The sequence below is a fragment of the Hippopotamus amphibius genome, chromosome 2 (assembly GCF_030028045.1).
Source record: "Hippopotamus amphibius kiboko isolate mHipAmp2 chromosome 2, mHipAmp2.hap2, whole genome shotgun sequence".
NCBI lineage: Eukaryota > Metazoa > Chordata > Mammalia > Artiodactyla > Hippopotamidae > Hippopotamus > Hippopotamus amphibius.
In genome coordinates this window covers 222,008,836-222,028,566 of record NC_080187.1, presented here as the reverse complement: position 1 = coordinate 222,028,566, position 19,731 = coordinate 222,008,836, and the positions used below count along the sequence as shown (strand labels likewise).

Sequence of the window (19,731 nt, the reverse complement as noted above, 5' to 3'; positions counted from 1 at the left end):
TGCACGGGCCACAGTAGGGAATGCTGCCACAGAAGAAATTGGCCCTGTTTGGGAATCCCTGTGCTCCCCAAGGAGGAATGCTTGACGTGGCTCCCCATCCACCAGGTCTGATGGCGGGTCTTGAAATTCAACTCGATTGACCTGACGTGTAGTAAGACTGACCATGGAGGCACCATTTCATTACGTGGTGCCCTGGGGAGCCACCACGCAGATCACTGTGCATGTCGAGGCAGAGCACGAGGATGTACTGAGCATATGGTCAGTTGTGGGGTGTGCTTGAGTGACTTCCAAGAAGCGTTGGTTGGGAGGGTGTGGGGCCAGGCCTGGAGGTGGTGAGAGGCAACAAGGACCCTTCATCAGGGACTTGGCAGCTAGATGCTCTTGGCTCTTGTGAGAGCTGAAGGGCAGGTCCCTTGCTGGAATGGGGTTTGCCAGGTCTCTGTGAGGGATCATGGGCCCTCAGATAGGCCAGTTGTGTCGGACAGGCCCTTTCATGGGTTCTGCATACAGATACAGGCCTGTGGCATCTCTTGGGGTGGCCTTCCTCTACGGGAGCCACTGCCTACCAAGAGAGCTCCCTACAGCTCCTGTGAATGTCCACTGTGTGGGACATAAAGGCCTCATTGTCTGGGTGTTGTGCACATGGACAAGCCGAGTGTCACATCGGCCAGCACACGCTTGCCCAGACCAGGGTGGGGCCCAGAGGAATGTCTCCATTCCCCCAGACACATCCCCAGTATTGTCCCCGCCAAGCAGACCTGGTGCCAGGCCTTGTGCTGCCTGGAGGGTCCATGAGGCTAGTCCTTCCCTGGGGAGACATATAGGTACTGGTTCTTTCATCTGCCCCTGACACAGTATTAAGGTACATAAGATGGCATTGATCCACCTGTCCACTCATGCCTTCATCTTTGTAAATATGGATGGATGGAGGGAGTGAGCCAAGGATGAGGGTCGAAAGGGAGGGAGCTAGAGCATTCTGGAGGAAGGGAGGCAGGAAGGAAGCTAGGTAGGGAGCTGTTTGTATGCGTTTCAGCTAAGTGTTCCTGTCTCTGCGTGGTGGTACCTTTTGGCCCTATGTTCCTGGATGTATTGCTGCAGGTATTTCTTGTAGCATCATTCGATGCATGAGCATGTGGCACACACGTCCCCCAATGCATCTAGCATGGAGTTGGAGTTCTCACAGCTGTCCTTCTCACCTCTTGGCAGACATCGTCCCCAGAGAAATGAAGATCTGTGTTTAGCCTATGTTCCCTAGGGCAATCACCATGAGCCTTGGCCCAGCACGTGGATTCGACAGAATGGCACATCCCTTCAGGCATCCTTCTTTGCAGGAAGCATCTGAGGTAAGCCTTCACATGTGGCAGGGCGCAGGTGAGTGAGGAGGGCCTCAGTTGGGTCGATGATGAGAACTCATATGGTCCTGAAGAGAGCTGATGACCAAAAAATCATGCTCAATAGGATTACGCTGAGGCCTAACGGAGGGATGCAGAGGCAGGATGGCCTGGATTTTTGGTCCATTGCAGAGCCCTAGGTGTGGGTGTGGGTGTGGGTGTGGGTGTGGGTGTTGGAGCAGCCTCTCCCTCGAGGAAATCCCTTGTGACTCCTCCGAGTGTAGGAGGCTTCCACGTATCCAAGACATGTTGCCACCTTTGGTTTTCTATCCTGCTCCCTAGTGGCAGGGCCCACATGTTCTGAGGCCATGGGTGGAGTCTTTCCTTAAGCTTTTCTTCTTTGAATTTTGTGTTTCAGGCCAAGCCTTGGAATGGACTCACCACAGCCAGAATGTTTTGCAGTGAGTGGCTCTTTTGGTTGCTACCGATAGGCCCCAGAGAATGTTGAACTATGGGCTGGCCGCCCTCGCAGCAGCCAGTACAGGGTAGTCTTTTGGCAACCTCCTGCCTACCAAGGAGGAATGTCTGCTGCTGCCCCAAATTTATGAGCTCACATCTGGTGCACTCACATGCCTTCATTAGAGCTGTATTCTAGTCAGAGAGCACGTAGAGGCAGTGTTTTCTTCCTTGGCCCCAGGCGGAACATCTCTAGAGACCTCTGTGCACCTAGAGGCAGAGTATGATCACCAACTGAGGGAATGGTCCCTTGTGGTGTGTGCTTTATGGCTTCCCAAAACCTGTCAGTAGGGAAGGCTCATGCCCCCTGCCTAGAGATGGTGAGAGGCAGGCAGGAGCCCATCCTCAGGTGCTTGGAGGCAGGATGCTGCTGGTTATTTCAAGGGCTGGAAGACATGCCCTGGTCTTCAATGGGGTTGTGCCAGGACTCTGTGAGGGAACGTGGTGCTTTGTTGGAGCCACTTGATCCGAATGGGGCCTCTGATGGAGTCTGCATGCACACACGGGACCATAGGTTCTCCTGGGTTTGTTGTCCTCTGCGGAAGCCTCTGCTTTGTCAGAGAGTCCCCTCCAGAGGAAAAAAGCCTTCTGGGTGTTCATTCCTCCATGAAGGCTTTGCAGAGCCCTTAGGCATCCCATTATCATGTCCATCGTGAGGCCCTGTTGACCTGAAGGGGAGGGGTGGTCCCGGGATGGGGGCTGAGGAGGGTGTAGCTGCATGGCTGTTGTTTGGTGGCCTTGCACGGGCCACAGTAGGGAATGCTGCCACAGAAGAAATTGGCCCTGTTTGGGAATCCCTGTGCTCCCCAAGGAGGAATGCTTGACGTGGCTCCCCATCCACCGGGTCTGATGGCGGGTCTTGAAATTCAACTCGATTGACCTGACGTGTAGTAAGACTGACCATGGAGGCACCATTTCTTTACGAGGTGCCCTGGGGAGCCACCACGCAGATCACTGTGCATGTCGAGGCAGAGCACGAGGATGTACTGAGCATATGGTCAGTTGTGGGGTGTGCTTGAGTGACTTCCAAGAAGCGTTGGTTGGGAGGGTGTGGGGCCAGGCCTGGAGGTGGTGAGAGGCAACAAAGACCTTTCATCAGGGACTTGGCAGCTAGATGCTCTTGGCTCTTGTGAGAGCTGAAGGGCAGGTCCCTTGCTGGAATGGGGTTTGCCAGGTCTCTGTGAGGGATCATGGGCCCTCAGATAGGCCAGTTGTGTCGGACAGGCCCTTTCATGGGTTCTGCATACAGATACAGGCCTGTGGCATCTCTTGGGGTGGCCTTCCTCTACGGGAGCCACTGCCTACCAAGAGAGCTCCCTACAGCTCCTGTGAATGTCCACTGTGTGGGACATAAAGGCCTCATTGTCTGGGTGTTGTGCACATGGACAAGCCGAGTGTCACATCGGCCAGCACACGCTTGCCCAGACCAGGGTGGGGCCCAGAGGAATGTCTCCATTCCCCCAGACACATCCCCAGTATTGTCCCCGCCAAGCAGACCTGGTGCCAGGCCTTGTGCTGCCTGGAGGGTCCATGAGGCTAGTCCTTCCCTGGGGAGACATATAGGTACTGGTTCTTTCATCTGCCCCTGACACAGTATTAAGGTACATAAGATGGCATTGATCCACCTGTCCACTCATGCCTTCATCTTTGTAAATATGGATGGATGGAGGGAGTGAGCCAAGGATGAGGGTCGAAAGGGAGGGAGCTAGAGCATTCTGGAGGAAGGGAGGCAGGAAGGAAGCTAGGTAGGGAGCTGTTTGTATGCGTTTCAGCTAAGTGTTCCTGTCTCTGCGTGGTGGTACCTTTTGGCCCTATGTTCCTGGATGTATTGCTGCAGGTATTTCTTGTAGCATCATTCGATGCATGAGCATGTGGCACACACGTCCCCCAATGCATCTAGCATGGAGTTGGAGTTCTCACAGCTGTCCTTCTCACCTCTTGGCAGACATCGTCCCCAGAGAAATGAAGATCTGTGTTTAGCCTATGTTCCCTAGGGCAATCACCATGAGCCTTGGCCCAGCACGTGGATTCGACAGAATGGCACATCCCTTCAGGCATCCTTCTTTGCAGGAAGCATCTGAGGTAAGCCTTCACATGTGGCAGGGCGCAGGTGAGTGAGGAGGGCCTCAGTTGGGTCGATGATGAGAACTCATATGGTCCTGAAGAGAGCTGATGACCAAAAAATCATGCTCAATAGGATTACGCTGAGGCCTAACGGAGGGATGCAGAGGCAGGATGGCCTGGATTTTTGGTCCATTGCAGAGCCCTAGGTGTGGGTGTGGGTGTGGGTGTGGGTGTGGGTGTTGGAGCAGCCTCTCCCTCGAGGAAATCCCTTGTGACTCCTCCGAGTGTAGGAGGCTTCCACGTATCCAAGACATGTTGCCACCTTTGGTTTTCTATCCTGCTCCCTAGTGGCAGGGCCCACATGTTCTGAGGCCATGGGTGGAGTCTTTCCTTAAGCTTTTCTTCTTTGAATTTTGTGTTTCAGGCCAAGCCTTGGAATGGACTCACCACAGCCAGAATGTTTTGCAGTGAGTGGCTCTTTTGGTTGCTACCGATAGGCCCCAGAGAATGTTGAACTATGGGCTGGCCGCCCTCGCAGCAGCCAGTACAGGGTAGTCTTTTGGCAACCTCCTGCCTACCAAGGAGGAATGTCTGCTGCTGCCCCAAATTTATGAGCTCACATCTGGTGCACTCACATGCCTTCATTAGAGCTGTATTCTAGTCAGAGAGCACGTAGAGGCAGTGTTTTCTTCCTTGGCCCCAGGCGGAACATCTCTAGAGACCTCTGTGCACCTAGAGGCAGAGTATGATCACCAACTGAGGGAATGGTCCCTTGTGGTGTGTGCTTTATGGCTTCCCAAAACCTGTCAGTAGGGAAGGCTCATGCCCCCTGCCTAGAGATCGTGAGAGGCAGGCAGGAGCCCATCCTCAGGTGCTTGGAGGCAGGATGCTGCTGGTTATTTCAAGGGCTGGAAGACATGCCCTGGTCTTCAATGGGGTTGTGCCAGGACTCTGTGAGGGAACGTGGTGCTTTGTTGGAGCCACTTGATCCGAATGGGGCCTCTGATGGGGTCTGCATGCACACACGGGACCATAGGTTCTCCTGGGTTTGTTGTCCTCTGCGGAAGCCTCTGCTTTGTCAGAGAGTCCCCTCCAGAGGAAAAAAGCCTTCTGGGTGTTCATTCCTCCATGAAGGCTTTGCAGAGCCCTTAGGCATCCCATTATCATGTCCATCGTGAGGCCCTGTTGACCTGAAGGGGAGGGGTGGTCCCGGGATGGGGGCTGAGGAGGGTGTAGCTGCATGGCTGTTGTTTGGTGGCCTTGCACGGGCCACAGTAGGGAATGCTGCCACAGAAGAAATTGGCCCTGTTTGGGAATCCCTGTGCTCCCCAAGGAGGAATGCTTGACGTGGCTCCCCATCCACCGGGTCTGATGGCGGGTCTTGAAATTCAACTCGATTGACCTGACGTGTAGTAAGACTGACCATGGAGGCACCATTTCTTTACGAGGTGCCCTGGGGAGCCACCACGCAGATCACTGTGCATGTCGAGGCAGAGCACGAGGATGTACTGAGCATATGGTCAGTTGTGGGGTGTGCTTGAGTGACTTCCAAGAAGCGTTGGTTGGGAGGGTGTGGGGCCAGGCCTGGAGGTGGTGAGAGGCAACAAAGACCTTTCATCAGGGACTTGGCAGCTAGATGCTCTTGGCTCTTGTGAGAGCTGAAGGGCAGGTCCCTTGCTGGAATGGGGTTTGCCAGGTCTCTGTGAGGGATCATGGGCCCTCAGATAGGCCAGTTGTGTCGGACAGGCCCTTTCATGGGTTCTGCATACAGATACAGGCCTGTGGCATCTCTTGGGGTGGCCTTCCTCTACGGGAGCCACTGCCTACCAAGAGAGCTCCCTACAGCTCCTGTGAATGTCCACTGTGTGGGACATAAAGGCCTCATTGTCTGGGTGTTGTGCACATGGACAAGCCGAGTGTCACATCGGCCAGCACACGCTTGCCCAGACCAGGGTGGGGCCCAGAGGAATGTCTCCATTCCCCCAGACACATCCCCAGTATTGTCCCCGCCAAGCAGACCTGGTGCCAGGCCTTGTGCTGCCTGGAGGATCCATGAGGCTAGTCCTTCCCTGAGGAGACATATAGGTACTGGTTCTTTCATCTGCCCCTGACAAAGTATTAAGGTACATAAGATGGCATTGATCCACCTGTCCACTCATGCCTTCATCTTAGTAAATATGGATGGATGGAGGGAGTGAGCCAAGGACGAGGGTCGAAAGGGAGGGAGCTAGAGCATTCTGGAGGAAGGGAGGCAGGAAGGAAGCTAGGTAGGGAGCTGTTTGTATGCGTTTCAGCTAAGTGTTCCTGTCTCTGCGTGTAGGTACCTTTTGGCCCATTGTTCCTGGATGTATTGCTGCAGGTATTTCTTGTAGCATCATTCGATGCATGAGCATGTGGCACACACGTCCCCCAATGCATCTAGCATGGAGTTGGAGTTCTCACAGCTGTCCTTCTCACCTCTTGGCAGACATCGTCCCCAGGGAAATGAAGATCTGTGTTTAGCCTATGTTCCGTAGGGCAATCACCATGAGCCTTGGCCCAGCACGTGGATTCGATAGAATGGCACATCCCTTCAGGCATCCTTCTTTGCAGGAAGCATCTGAGGTAAGCCTTCACATGTGGCAGGGCGCAGGTGAGTGAGGAGGGCCTCAGTTGGGTCGATGATGAGAACTCATATGGTCCTGAAGAGAGCTGATGACCAAAAAATCATGCTCAATAGGATTACGCTGAGGCCTAACGGAGGGATCCAGGGGCAGGATGGCCTGGATTTTTGGTCCATTGCAGAGCCCTGGGTGTGGTTGTGGGTGTGGGTGTGGGTGTGGGTGTGGGTGTTGGAGCAGCCTCTCCCTCGAGGAAATCCTTTGTGACTCCTCCGAGTGTAGGAGGCTTCCACGTATCCAAGACATGTTGCCACCTTTGGTTTTCTATCCTGCTCCCTAGTGCCAGGGCCCACATGTTCTGAGGCCATGGGTGGAGTCTTTCCTTAAGCTTTTCTTTTTTGAATTTTGTGTTTCAGGCCAAGCCTTAGAATGGACTCACCACAGCCAGAATGTTTTGCAGTGAGTGGCTCTTTTGGTTGCTACCGATAGGCCCCAGAGAATGTTGAACTATGGGCTGGCCGCCCTCGCAGCAGCCAGTACAGGGTAGTCTTTTGGCAACCTCCTGCCTACCAAGGAGGAATGTCTGCTGCTGCCCCAAATTTATGAGCTCACATCTGGTGCACTCACATGCCTTCATTAGAGCTGTATTCTAGTCAGAGAGCACGTAGAGGCAGTGTTTTCTTCCTTGGCCCCAGGCGGAACATCTCTAGAGACCTCTGTGCACCTAGAGGCAGAGTATGATCACCAACTGAGGGAATGGTCCCTTGTGGTGTGTGCCTTATGGCTTCCCAAAACCTGTCAGTAGGAAAGGGTCATGCCCCCTGCCTAGAGATGGTGAGAGGCAGGCAGGAGCCCATCCTCAGGTGCTTGGAGGCAGGATGCTGCTGGTTATTTCAAGGGCTGGAAGACATGCCCTGGTCTTCAATGGGGTTGTGCCAGGACTCTGTGAGGGAACGTGGTGCTTTGTTGGAGCCACTTGATCCGAATGGGGCCTCTGATGGAGTCTGCATGCACACACGGGACCATAGGTTCTCCTGGGTTTGTTGTCTTCTGCGGAAGCCTCTGCTTTGTCAGAGAGTCCCCTCCAGAGGAAAAAAGCCTTCTGGGTGTTCATTCCTCCATGAAGGCTTTGCAGAGCCCTTAGGCATCCCATTATCATGTCCATCGTGAGGCCCTGTTGACCTGAAGGGGAGGGGTGGTCCCGGGATGGGGGCTGAGGAGGGTGTAGCTGCATGGCTGTTGTTTGGTGGCCTTGCACGGGCCACTGTAGGGAATGCTGCCACAGAAGAAATTGGCCCTGTTTGGGAATCCCTGTGCTCCCCAAGGAGGAATGCTTGACGTGGCTCCCCATCCACCGGGTCTGATGGCGGGTCTTGAAATTCAACTCGATTGACCTGACGTGTAGTAAGACTGACCATGGAGGCACCATTTCTTTACGAGGTGCCCTGGGGAGCCACCACGCAGATCACTGTGCATGTCGAGGCAGAGCACGAGGATGTACTGAGCATATGGTCAGTTGTGGGGTGTGCTTGAGTGACTTCCAAGAAGCGTTGGTTGGGAGGGTGTGGGGCCAGGCCTGGAGGTGGTGAGAGGCAACAAAGACCTTTCATCAGGGACTTGGTAGCTAGATGCTCTTGGCTCTTGTGAGAGCTGAAGGGCAGGTCCCTTGCTGGAATGGGGTTTGCCAGGTCTCTGTGAGGGATCATGGGCCCTCAGATAGGCCAGTTGTGTCGGACAGGCCCTTTCATGGGTTCTGCATACAGATACAGGCCTGTGGCATCTCTTGGGGTGGCCTTCCTCTACGGGAGCCACTGCCTACCAAGAGAGCTCCCTACAGCTCCTGTGAATGTCCACTGTGTGGGACATAAAGGCCTCATTGTCTGGGTGTTGTGCACATGGACAAGCCGAGTGTCACATCGGCCAGCACACGCTTGCCCAGACCAGGGTGGGGCCCAGAGGAATGTCTCCATTCCCCCAGACACATCCCCAGTATTGTCCCCGCCAAGCAGACCTGGTGCCAGGCCTTGTGCTGCCTGGAGGATCCATGAGGCTAGTCCTTCCCTGAGGAGACATATAGGTACTGGTTCTTTCATCTGCCCCTGACAAAGTATTAAGGTACATAAGATGGCATTGATCCACCTGTCCACTCATGCCTTCATCTTAGTAAATATGGATGGATGGAGGGAGTGAGCCAAGGACGAGGGTCGAAAGGGAGGGAGCTAGAGCATTCTGGAGGAAGGGAGGCAGGAAGGAAGCTAGGTAGAGAGCTGTTTGTATGCGTTTCAGCTAAGTGTTCCTGTCTCTGCGTGTAGGTACCTTTTGGCCCTATGTTCCTGGATGTATTGCTGCAGGTATTTCTTGTAGCATCATTTGATGCATGAGCATGTGGCACACACGTCCCCCAATGCATCTAGCATGGAGTTGGAGTTCTCACAGCTGTCCTTCTCACCTCTTGGCAGACATCGTCCCCAGGGAAATGAAGATCTGTGTTTAGCCTATGTTCCGTAGGGCAATCACCATGAGCCTTGGCCCAGCACGTGGATTCGATAGAATGGCACATCCCTTCAGGCATCCTTCTTTGCAGGAAGCATCTGAGGTAAGCCTTCACATGTGGCAGGGCGCAGGTGAGTGAGGAGGGCCTCAGTTGGGTCGATGATGAGAACTCATATGGTCCTGAAGAGAGCTGATGACCAAAAAATCATGCTCAATAGGATTACGCTGAGGCCTAACGGAGGGATCCAGGGGCAGGATGGCCTGGATTTTTGGTCCATTGCAGAGCCCTGGGTGTGGTTGTGGGTGTGGGTGTGGGTGTGGGTGTGGGTGTTGGAGCAGCCTCTCCCTCGAGGAAATCCTTTGTGACTCCTCCGAGTGTAGGAGGCTTCCACGTATCCAAGACATGTTGCCACCTTTGGTTTTCTATCCTGCTCCCTAGTGCCAGGGCCCACATGTTCTGAGGCCATGGGTGGAGTCTTTCCTTAAGCTTTTCTTTTTTGAATTTTGTGTTTCAGGCCAAGCCTTAGAATGGACTCACCACAGCCAGAATGTTTTGCAGTGAGTGGCTCTTTTGGTTGCTACCGATAGGCCCCAGAGAATGTTGAACTATGGGCTGGCCGCCCTCGCAGCAGCCAGTACAGGGTAGTCTTTTGGCAACCTCCTGCCTACCAAGGAGGAATGTCTGCTGCTGCCCCAAATTTATGAGCTCACATCTGGTGCACTCACATGCCTTCATTAGAGCTGTATTCTAGTCAGAGAGCACATCGAGGCAGTGTTTTCTTCCTTGGCCCCAGGCGGAACATCTCTAGAGACCTCTGTGCACCTAGAGGCAGAGTATGATCACCAACTGAGGGAATGGTCCCTTGTGGTGTGTGCCTTATGGCTTCCCAAAACCTGTCAGTAGGAAAGGGTCATGCCCCCTGCCTAGAGATGGTGAGAGGCAGGCAGGAGCCCATCCTCAGGTGCTTGGAGGCAGGATGCTGCTGGTTATTTCAAGGGCTGGAAGACATGCCCTGGTCTTCAATGGGGTTGTGCCAGGACTCTGTGAGGGAACGTGGTGCTTTGTTGGAGCCACTTGATACGAATGGGGCCTCTGATGGAGTCTGCATGCACACACGGGACCATAGCTTCTCCTGGGTTTGTTGTCTTCTGCGGAAGCCTCTGCTTTGTCAGAGAGTCCCCTCCAGAGGAAAAAAGCCTTCTGGGTGTCCATTCCTCCATGAAGGCTTTGCAGAGCCCTTAGGCATCCCATTATCATGTCCATCGTGAGGCCCTGTTGACCTGAAGGGGAGGGGTGGTCCCGGGATGGGGGCTGAGGAGGGTGTAGCTGCATGGCTGTTGTTTGGTGGCCTTGCACGGGCCACAGTAGGGAATGCTGCCACAGAAGAAATTGGCCCTGTTTGGGAATCCCTGTGCTCCCCAAGGAGGAATGCTTGACGTGGCTCCCCATCCACCGGGTCTGATGGCGGGTCTTGAAATTCAACTCGATTGACCTGACGTGTAGTAAGACTGACCATGGAGGCACCATTTCATTCCGTGGTGCCCTGGGGAGCCACCACGCAGATCACTGTGCATGTCGAGGCAGAGCACGAGGATGTACTGAGCATATGGTCAGTTGTGGGGTGTGCTTGAGTGACTTCCAAGAAGTGTTGGTTGGGAGGGTGTGGGGCCAGGCCTGGAGGTGGTGAGAGGCAACAAGGACCTTTCATCAGGGACTTGGCAGCTAGATGCTCTTGGCTCTTGTGAGAGCTGAAGGGCAGGTCCCTTGCTGGAATGGGGTTTGCCAGGTCTCTGTGAGGGATCATGGGCCCTCAGATAGGCCAGTTGTGTCGGACAGGCCCTTTCATGGGTTCTGCATACAGATACAGGCCTGTGGCATCTCTTGGGGTGGCCTTCCTCTACGGGAGCCACTGCCTACCAAGAGAGCTCCCTCCAGCTCCTGTGAATGTCCACTGTGTGGGACATAAAGGCCTCATTGTCTGGGTGTTGTGCACATGGACAAGCCGAGTGTCACATCGGCCAGCACACGCTTGCCCAGACCAGGGTGGGGCCCAGAGGAATGTCTCCATTCCCCCAGACACATCCCCAGTGTGGTCCCCGCCAAGCAGACCTGGTGCCAGGCCTTGTGCTGCCTGGAGGACCCATGAGGCTAGTCCTTCCCTGGGGAGACATATAGGTACTGGTTATTTCATCTGCCCCTGACACAGTATTAAGGTACATAAGATGGCATTGATCCACCTGTCCACTCATGCCTTCATCTTTCTAAATGTGGATGGATGGAGGGAGTGAGCCAAGGACGAGGGTCGAAAGGGAGGGAGCTAGAGCATTCTGGAGGAAGGGAGGCAGGAAGGAAGCTATATACGGAGCTGTTTGTATGCGTTTCAGCTATGTGTTCCTGTCTCTGCGTGGAGGTACTTTTGGGCGAAATGTTCCTGGATGTATTGCTGCAGGTATTTCTTGTAGCATCATTCGATGCATGAGCATGTGGCACACACGTCCCCCAATGCATCTAGCATGGAGTTGGAGTTCTCACAGCTGTCCTTCTCACCTCTTGGCAGACATCGTCCCCAGGGAAATGAAGATCTGTGTTTAGCCTATGTTCCCTAGGGCAATCACCATGAGCCTTGGCCCAGCACGTGGATTCGATAGAATGGCACATCCCTTCAGGCATCCTTCTTTGCAGGAAGCATGTGAGGTAAGCCTTCACATGTGGCAGGGCGCAGGTGAGTGAGGAGGGCCTCAGTTGGGTCGATGATGAGAACTCATATGGTCCTGAAGAGAGCTGATGACCAAAAAATCATGCTCAATAGGATTACGCTGAGGCCTAATGGAGGGATCCAGGGGCAGGATGGCCTGGATTTTTGGTCCATTGCAGAGCCCTGGGTGTGGTTGTGGGTGTGGGTGTGGGTGTGGGTGTGGGTGTTGGAGCAGCCTCTCCCTCGAGGAAATCCTTTGTGACTCCTCCGAGTGTAGGAGGCTTCCACGTATCCAGGACATGTTGCCACCTTTGGTTTTCTATCCTGCTCCCTAGTGCCAGGGCCAACATGTTCTGAGGCCATGGGTGCAGTCTTTCCTTAAGCCTTTCTGCTTTGAATTTTGTGTTTCAGGGCAAGCCTTGGAATGGACTCACCAGACCCAGAATGTTTCGCAGTGAGTGGCTCTTTTGGTTGCTACCGATAGGCCCCAGAGAATTTTGAACTATGGGCTGGCCGCCCTCGCAGCAACCAGTACAGGGTAGTCTTTTGGCAACCTCCTGCCTACCAAGGAGGAATGTCTGCTGCTGCCCCAAATTTATGAGCTCACATCTGGTGCACTCACATGCCTTCATTAGAGGTGTATTCTAGTCAGAGAGCACGTAGAGGCAGTGTTTTCTTCCTTGGCCCCAGGCGGAACATCTCTAGAGACCTCTGTGCACCTAGAGGCAGAGTATGATCACCAACTGAGGGAATGGTCCCTTGTGGTGTGTGCTTTATGGCTTCCCAAAACCTGTCAGTAGGGAAGGCTCATGCCCCCTGCCTAGAGATGGTGAGAGGCAGGCAGGAGCCCATCCTCAGGTGCTTGGAGGCAGGATGCTGCTGGTTATTTCAAGGGCTGGAAGACATGCCCTGGTCTTCAATGGGGTTGTGCCAGGACTCTGTGAGGGATCATGGTGCTTTGTTGGAGCCTCTTGATCCGAATGGGGTCTCTGATGGGGTCTGCATGCATACACAAGACCATAGCTTCTCCTGGGTTGATCGTCCTCTCCGGAAGCCACTGGTTTGTCAGAGAGCCCCCTCCAGAGGAGAAAAGGCTTCTGGGTGTCCATTCCCCCAAGAAGGCTTTGCAGAGCCTTTGGGCATCCCGTTATCATGTCCATCGTGAGGCCCTGTTGACCTGAAGGGGAGGGGTGGTCCCGGGATGTGGGCTGAGGAGGGTGTAGCTGCATGGCTGTTGTTTGGTGGCCTTGCACGGGCCACAGTAGGGAATGCTGCCACAGAAGAAATTGTTCCTGTTTGGGAATCTCTGTGGTCCCCAAGGAGGAATGCTTGACGTGGCTCCTCATCCGCCAGATTGGAATGCAGTCCTTGAAATTCAACTCGATTGACCTAACGTGTAGTAAGACTGACCATGGAGGCACCATTTCATTACGAGGTGCCCTGGGGAGCCACCACGCAGATCACTGTGCATGTCGAGGCAGAGCACGAGGGTTAACTGAGCTTATGGTCAGTTGTGGGGTGTGCTTGAGTGACTTCCAAGCAGTGTTGGTTGGGAGGATGTGGGACCAGGCCTGGAGGTGGTGCGAGGCAACAAGGACACTTCATCAGGGACTTGGCAGCTAGATACCTTTGGCTCTTGTGAGAGCTGAAGGGCAGGTCCCTTGCTGGAATGGGGTTTCCCAGGTCTCTGTGAGGGATCATGGGCCCTCAGATAGGCCAGTTGTCTCAGACAGGCCCTTTCATCGGTTCTGCATACAGATAAAGGCCTGTGGCATCTCTGGGGCTGGCCTTCCTCTACGGGAGCCACTGCCTACCAAGAGAGCTCCCTCCAGCTCCTGTGAATGTCCACTGTGTGGGACATAAAGGCCTCATTGTCTGGTTGTTGTACACATGGACAAGCCGAGTGTGACATTGGCCAGCACACGCTTGCCCACACCAGGGTGGGGCCCAGAGGAATGTCTCCATTGCCCCCAAAAACACCCCCAGTGTTTTCCCCGCCAAGCAGACCTGGTGCCAGGCCTTGTGCTGCCTGGAGGATCCATGAGGCTAGTCCTTCCCTGGGGAGACATATAGGTACTGGTTCTTTCATCTGCCCCTGACACAGTATTAAGGTACATAAGATGGCATTGATCCACCTGTCCACTCATGCCTTCATCTTTGTAAGTATGGATGGATGGAGGGAGTGAGCCAAGGAAGAGGGTCGAAAGGGAGGGAGCTAGAGCATTATAGAGGAAGGGAGGCAGGAAGGAAGCTAGGTAGGGAGCTGTTTGTATGCGTTTCAGCTATGTGTTCCTGTCTCTGCGTGGAGCTACATTTGGACCCTATGTTCCTGGATATATTGCTGCAGGTATTTCTTGCAGCATCATTCGATGAATGAGCGTGTGGCACACACGTCCCCCAATGCATCTAGCATGGAGTTGGAGTTCTCACAGCTGTCCTTCTAACCTCTTGGCAGCCATCGTCCCCAGAGAAATGAAGATCTGTGTTTGGCCTATGTTCCCTAGGGCAATCACCATGAGCCTTGGCCCAGCACGTGGATTCGACAGAATGGCACATCCCTTCAGGCATCCTTCTTTCCAGGAAGCCTCTGAGGTAAGCCTTCACATGTGGCAGGGCGCAGGTGAGTGAGGAGGGCCTCAGTTGGGTCGAGGATGAGAACTCATATGGTCCTGAGGAGAGCTGATGACCAAAAAATCATGCTCAATAGGATTATGCTGAGGCCTAACAGAGGGATCCAGGGGCAGGATGGCCTGCATTTTTGGTCCATTGCAGAGCCCTGGGTGTGGGTGTGGGTGTGGGTGTGGGTGTGCGTGTTGGAGCAGCCTCTCCCTCCAGGAAATTCCTTGAGACTCCTCCCAGTGTAGGACGCTTCCGCATATCCAAGATGTGTTGCCACCTTTGGTTTTTTATCCTGCTCCATAGTGCCAGGGCCCACATGTTCTGAGGCCATGGGTGGAGTCTTTCCTTAAGCCTTTCTGCTTTGAATTTTGTGTTTCAGGCCAAGCCTTGGAATGGACTCACCAGAGCCAGAATGTTTTGCAGTGAGTGGCTCTTTTGGTTGCTACCGATAGGCCCCAGAGAATTTTGAACTATGGGCTGGCCGCCCTCACAGCAGCCAGTACCGGGTAGTCTTTTGGCAACCTCCTGCCTACCAAGGAGGAATGTCTGCTGCAGCCCCAAATTTATGGGCTCACATCTGGTGCACTCACATGCCTTCATTAGAGCTGTATTCTAGTCAGAGAGCACATCGAGGCAGTGTTTTCTTCCTTGGCCCCAGGCGGAACATCTCTAGAGACCTCTGTGCACCTAGCGCCAGAGTATGATCACCCACTGAGGGAATGGTCCCTTGTGGTGTGTGCTTTATGGCTTCCCAAAACCTGTCAGTAGGGAAGGCTCATGCCCCCTGCCTAGAGATGGTGAGAGGCAGGCAGGAGCCCATCCTCAGGTGCTTGGAGGCAGGATGCTGCTGGTTATTTCAAGGGCTGGAAGCCATGCCCTGGTCTTCAATGGGGTTGTGCCATGTATCTGTGAGGGATCATGGTGCTTTGTTGGAGCCACTTGATCCGAATGGGGTCTCTGATGGTGTCTGCATGCATACACAGGACCATAGCTTCTCCTGGGTTGGTCGTCCTCTCCGGAAGCCACTGGTTTGTCAGAGAGCCCCCTCCAGAGGAGAAAAGGCTTCTGGGTGTCCATTCCCCCGTGAAGGCTTTGCAGAGCCTTTGGGCATCCCGTTATCATGTCCATCGTGAGGCCCTGTTGACCTGAAGCGGAGGGGTGGTCCCGGGATGTGGGCTGAGGAGGGTGTAGCTGCTTGGCTGTTGTTTGGTGGCCTTGCACTGGCCACAGATGGGAATGCTGCCACAGAAGAAATTAGCCCTTTTTGGGAATCTCTGTGGTCCCCAAGGAGGAATGCTTGACGTGGCTCCCCATCCACCAGATCGGAATGCGGGCCTTGAAATTCAACTCGATTGACCTGAAGTGTAGTAAGACTGACCAGGGAGGCACCATTTCATTACGTGTTGCCCTGGGGAGCAACCACGCAGATCTCTGTGCATGTCGAGGCAGAGCACGAGGATATACTGAGCTTATGGTCAGTTGTGGGGTGTGCTTGAGTGACTTCCAAGATGTGTTGGTTGGGCGGATGTGGAGCCAGGCCTGGAGGTGGTGAGAGGCAACAAGGACCCTTCATCAGGGACTTGGCAGCTAGATGCTCTTGGCTCTTGTGAGAGCTGAAGGGTAGGTCCCTTGCTGGAATGGGGTTTCCCAGGTCTCTGTGAGGGATCATGGGCCCTCAGATAGGCCAGTTTTCTCAGACAGGCCCTTTCATGGGTTCTGCATACAGATACAGGCTCGTGACATCTCTTGGGCTGGCCTTCCTCTATGGGAGCCACTGCCTACCAAGAGAGCTCCCTGCAGCTGCTGTGAATGTCCACTGCGTGGGACATAAAGGCCTCATTGTCTGGGTGTTGTGCACATGGACAAGCCGAGTGTGACATCGGCCAGCACACGCTTGCCCACACCAGGGTGGGGCCCAGAGGAATGTCTCCATTCCCCAAGACACACCCCCAGTGTTTTCCGCGCCAAGCAGACCTGGTGCCAGGCCTTGTGCTGCCTGGAGGTTCCATGAGGCTAGTCCTTCCCTGGGGAGACATATACGTACTGGTTCTTTCATCTGCCCCTGACACAGTATTAAGGTACATAAGATGGCATTGATCCACCTGTCCACTCATGCCTTCATCTTTGTAAGTATGGATGGATGGAGGGAGTGAGCCAAGGACGAGGGTCGAAAGGGAGGGAGCTAGAGCATTCTGGAGGAAGGGAGGCAGGAAGGAAGCTATGTAGGGAGCTGTTTGTATGTGTTTCAGCTATGTGTTCCTTTCTCTGCGTGGAGCTACATTTGGGCCCTATGTTCCTGGATATATTGCTGCAGGTATTTCTTGTAGCATCATTCGATGCATGAGCGTGTGGCACACACGTCCCCCAATGCATCTAGCATGGAGTTGGAGTTCTCACAGCTGTCCTTCTCACCTCTTGGCAGCCATCGTCCCCAGAGAAATGAAGACCTGTGCTTGGCCTATGTTCCCTAGGGCAATCACCATGAGCCTTGGCCCAGCACGTGGATTCGACAGAATGGCACATCCCTTCAGGCATCCTTCTTTCCAGGAAGCATCTGAGGGAAGCCTTCACATGTGGCAGGGCGCAGGTGAGTGAGGAGGGCCTCATTTGGGTCGATGATGAGAACTCATATGGTCCTGAAGAGAGCTGATGACCAAAAAAACATGCTCAATAGGATTATTCTGAGGCCTCACAGAGGGATCCAGGGGCAGGATGGCCTGCATTTTGGTCCATTGCAGAGCCCTGGGTGTGGGTATGGGTGTGGGTGTGGGTGTGGGTGTGGGTGTGGGTCTGGGTGTTGGAGCAGCCTCTCCCTCAAGGAAATCCCTTGAGACTCCTCCGAGTGTAGGAAGCTTCCACATATCCAAGATGTGTTGCCACCTTTGGTTTTCTATCCTGCTCCCTAGTGCCAGGGCCAACATGTTCTGAGGCCATGGGTGCAGTCTTTCCTTAAGCCTTTCTGCTTTGAATTTTGTGTTTCAGGGCAAGCCTTGGAATGGACGCACCAGACCCAGAATGTTTCGCAGTGAGTGGCTCTTTTGGTTGCTACTGATAGGCCCCAGAGAATTTTGAACTATGGGCTGGACGTCCTCACAGCAGCCAGTACATTGTAGTCTTTTGGCAACCTCCTGCCTACCAAGGAGGAATGTCTGCTGCTGCCAAAAATTTATGGGCTCACATCTGGTGCACTCACATGCCTTCATTAGAGCTGTATTCTAGTCAGAGAGCACATCGAGGCAGTGTTTTCTTCCTTGGCCCCAGGCGGAACATCTCTAGAGACCTCTGTGCACCTAGCGCCAGAGTATGATCACCAACTGAGGGAATGGTCCCTTGTGGTGTGTGCTTTATGGCTTCCCAAAACCTGTCAGTAGGGAAGGCTCATGCCCCCTGCCTAGAGATGGTGAGAGGCAGGCAGGAGCCCATCCTCAGGTGCTTGGAGGCAGGATGCTGCTGGTTATTTCAAGGGCTGGAAGCCATGCCGTGGTCTTCAATGGGGTTGTGCCAGGACTCTGTGAGGGATCATGGTGCTTTGTTGGAGCCACTTGATCCGAATGGGGCCTCTGATGGGGTCTGCATGCATACACAGGACCATAGCTTCTCCTGGGTTGGTCGTCCTCTCCGGAAGCCACTGGTTTGTCAGAGAGCCCCCTCCAGAGGAGAAAAGGCTTCTGGGTGTCCATTCCCCCGTGAAGGCTTTGCAGAGCCTTTGGGCATCCCGTTATCATGTCCATCGTGAGGCCCTGTTGACCTGAAGGGGAGGGGTGGTCCCGGGATGTGGGCTGAGGAGGGTGTAGCTGCATGGCTGTTGTTTGGTGGCCTTGCACGGGCCACAGAAAGGAATGCTGCCACAGAAGAAATTGGCCCTGTTTGGGAATCTCTGTGGTCCCCAAGGAGGAATGCTTGACGTGGCTCCCCATCCACCAGATCGGAATGCGGGCCTTGAAATTCAACTCGATTGACCTGAAGTGTAGTAAGACTGAGCATGGAGGCACCATTTCAGTACGTGTTGCCCTGGGGAGCAACCACGCAGATCTCTGTGCATGTCGAGGCAGAGCACGAGGATGGACTGAGCTTATGGTCAGTTGTGGGGTGTGCTTGAGTGACTTCCAAGAAGTGTTGGTTGGGAGGATGTGGGGCCAGGCCTGGAGGTGGTGAGAGGCAACAAGGACAGTTCATCAGGGACTTGGCAGCTAGATGCTCTTGGCTCGTGTGAGAGCTGAAGGGCCGGTCCCTTGCTGGAATGGGATTTCCCAGGTCTCTCTGAGGGATCATGGGCCCTCAGAAAGGCCTGTTTTCTCAGAAAGGCCCTTTCATCGGTTCTGCATACAGATACAGGCCTGTGGCATCTCTTGGGCTGGCCTTCCTCTATGGGAGCCACTGCCTACCAAGAGAGCTCCCTCCAGCTCCTGTGAATGTCCACTGTGTGGGACATAAAGGCCTCATTGTCTGGGTGTTGTACACATGGACAAGCCGAGTGAGACATCGGCCAGCACATGCTTGCCCACACCAGGGTGGGGCCCAGAGGAATGTCTCCATTGCCCCCAAAAACACCCCCAGTGTTTTCCTCGCCAAGCAGACCTGGTGCCAGGCCTTGTGCTGCCTGGAGGATCCATGAGGCAAGTCCTTCCCTGGGGAGACATATACGTACTGGTTATTTCATCTGCCCCTGACACAGTATTAAGGTATATAAGATGGCATTGATCCACCTGTCCACTCATGCCTTCATCTTTGTAAGTATGGATGGATGGAGGGAGTGAGCCAAGGACGAGGGTCGAAAGGGAGGGAGCTAGAGCATTATGGAGGAAGGGAGGCAGGAAGGAAGCTATGTAGGGAGCTGTTTGTATGCGTTTCAGCTATGTGTTCCTGTCTCTGCGTGGAGCTACATTTGGACCCTATGTTCCTGGATATATTGCTGCAGGTATTTCTTGCAGCATCATTCGATGCATGAGCGTGTGGCACACACATCCCCCAATGCATCTAGCATGGAGTTGGAGTTCTCACAGCTGTCCTTCTAACCTCTTGGCAGCCATCGTCCCCAGAGTAATGAAGACCTGTGTTTGGCCTATGTTCCCTAGGGCAATCACCATGAGCCTTGGCCCAGCACGTGGATTTGACAGAATGGCACATCCCTTCAGGCATCCTTCTTTCCAGGAAGCATCTGAGGGAAGCCTTCACATGTGGCAGGGCGCAGGTGAGTGAGGAGGGCCTCATTTGGGTCGATGATGAGAACTCATATAGTCCTGAAGAGAGCTGATGACCAAAAAATCATGCTCAATAGGACTATGCTGAGGCCTCACAGAGGGATCCAGGCGCAGGATGGCCTGCATTTTGGTCCATTGCAGAGCCCTGGGTGTGGGTGTGGGTGTGGGTGTGGGTGTGGGTGTGGGTCTGGGTGTGGAGCAGCCTCTCCCT

General features: G+C 54.1%; 8 non-coding genes across 8 annotated transcripts; all 8 read left to right on the top strand.

The window, feature by feature from the left end:
• Window positions 1-1,393: 1,393 nt before the first annotated feature.
• Window positions 1,394-1,474, top strand: LOC130847550 (small nucleolar RNA SNORD115). The gene has a single exon (XR_009052303.1). It is a non-coding gene; the product is annotated as a small nucleolar RNA SNORD115 (small nucleolar RNA).
• A 2,505-nt stretch (window positions 1,475-3,979) lies between these two features.
• Window positions 3,980-4,060, top strand: LOC130847548 (small nucleolar RNA SNORD115). The gene has a single exon (XR_009052302.1). It is a non-coding gene; the product is annotated as a small nucleolar RNA SNORD115 (small nucleolar RNA).
• A 2,505-nt stretch (window positions 4,061-6,565) lies between these two features.
• On the top strand, window positions 6,566-6,646 carry LOC130847547 (small nucleolar RNA SNORD115). The gene has a single exon (XR_009052301.1). It is a non-coding gene; the product is annotated as a small nucleolar RNA SNORD115 (small nucleolar RNA).
• A 2,511-nt stretch (window positions 6,647-9,157) lies between these two features.
• On the top strand, window positions 9,158-9,238 carry LOC130847546 (small nucleolar RNA SNORD115). The gene has a single exon (XR_009052300.1). It is a non-coding gene; the product is annotated as a small nucleolar RNA SNORD115 (small nucleolar RNA).
• Window positions 9,239-11,749: 2,511 nt separating this feature from the next.
• On the top strand, window positions 11,750-11,830 carry LOC130847545 (small nucleolar RNA SNORD115). The gene has a single exon (XR_009052299.1). It is a non-coding gene; the product is annotated as a small nucleolar RNA SNORD115 (small nucleolar RNA).
• A 2,512-nt stretch (window positions 11,831-14,342) lies between these two features.
• LOC130847074 (small nucleolar RNA SNORD115) lies at window positions 14,343-14,423 on the top strand. The gene has a single exon (XR_009051868.1). It is a non-coding gene; the product is annotated as a small nucleolar RNA SNORD115 (small nucleolar RNA).
• A 2,505-nt stretch (window positions 14,424-16,928) lies between these two features.
• Window positions 16,929-17,009, top strand: LOC130847053 (small nucleolar RNA SNORD115). The gene has a single exon (XR_009051848.1). It is a non-coding gene; the product is annotated as a small nucleolar RNA SNORD115 (small nucleolar RNA).
• A 2,523-nt stretch (window positions 17,010-19,532) lies between these two features.
• LOC130846937 (small nucleolar RNA SNORD115) lies at window positions 19,533-19,613 on the top strand. The gene has a single exon (XR_009051732.1). It is a non-coding gene; the product is annotated as a small nucleolar RNA SNORD115 (small nucleolar RNA).
• Window positions 19,614-19,731: the final 118 nt, after the last annotated feature.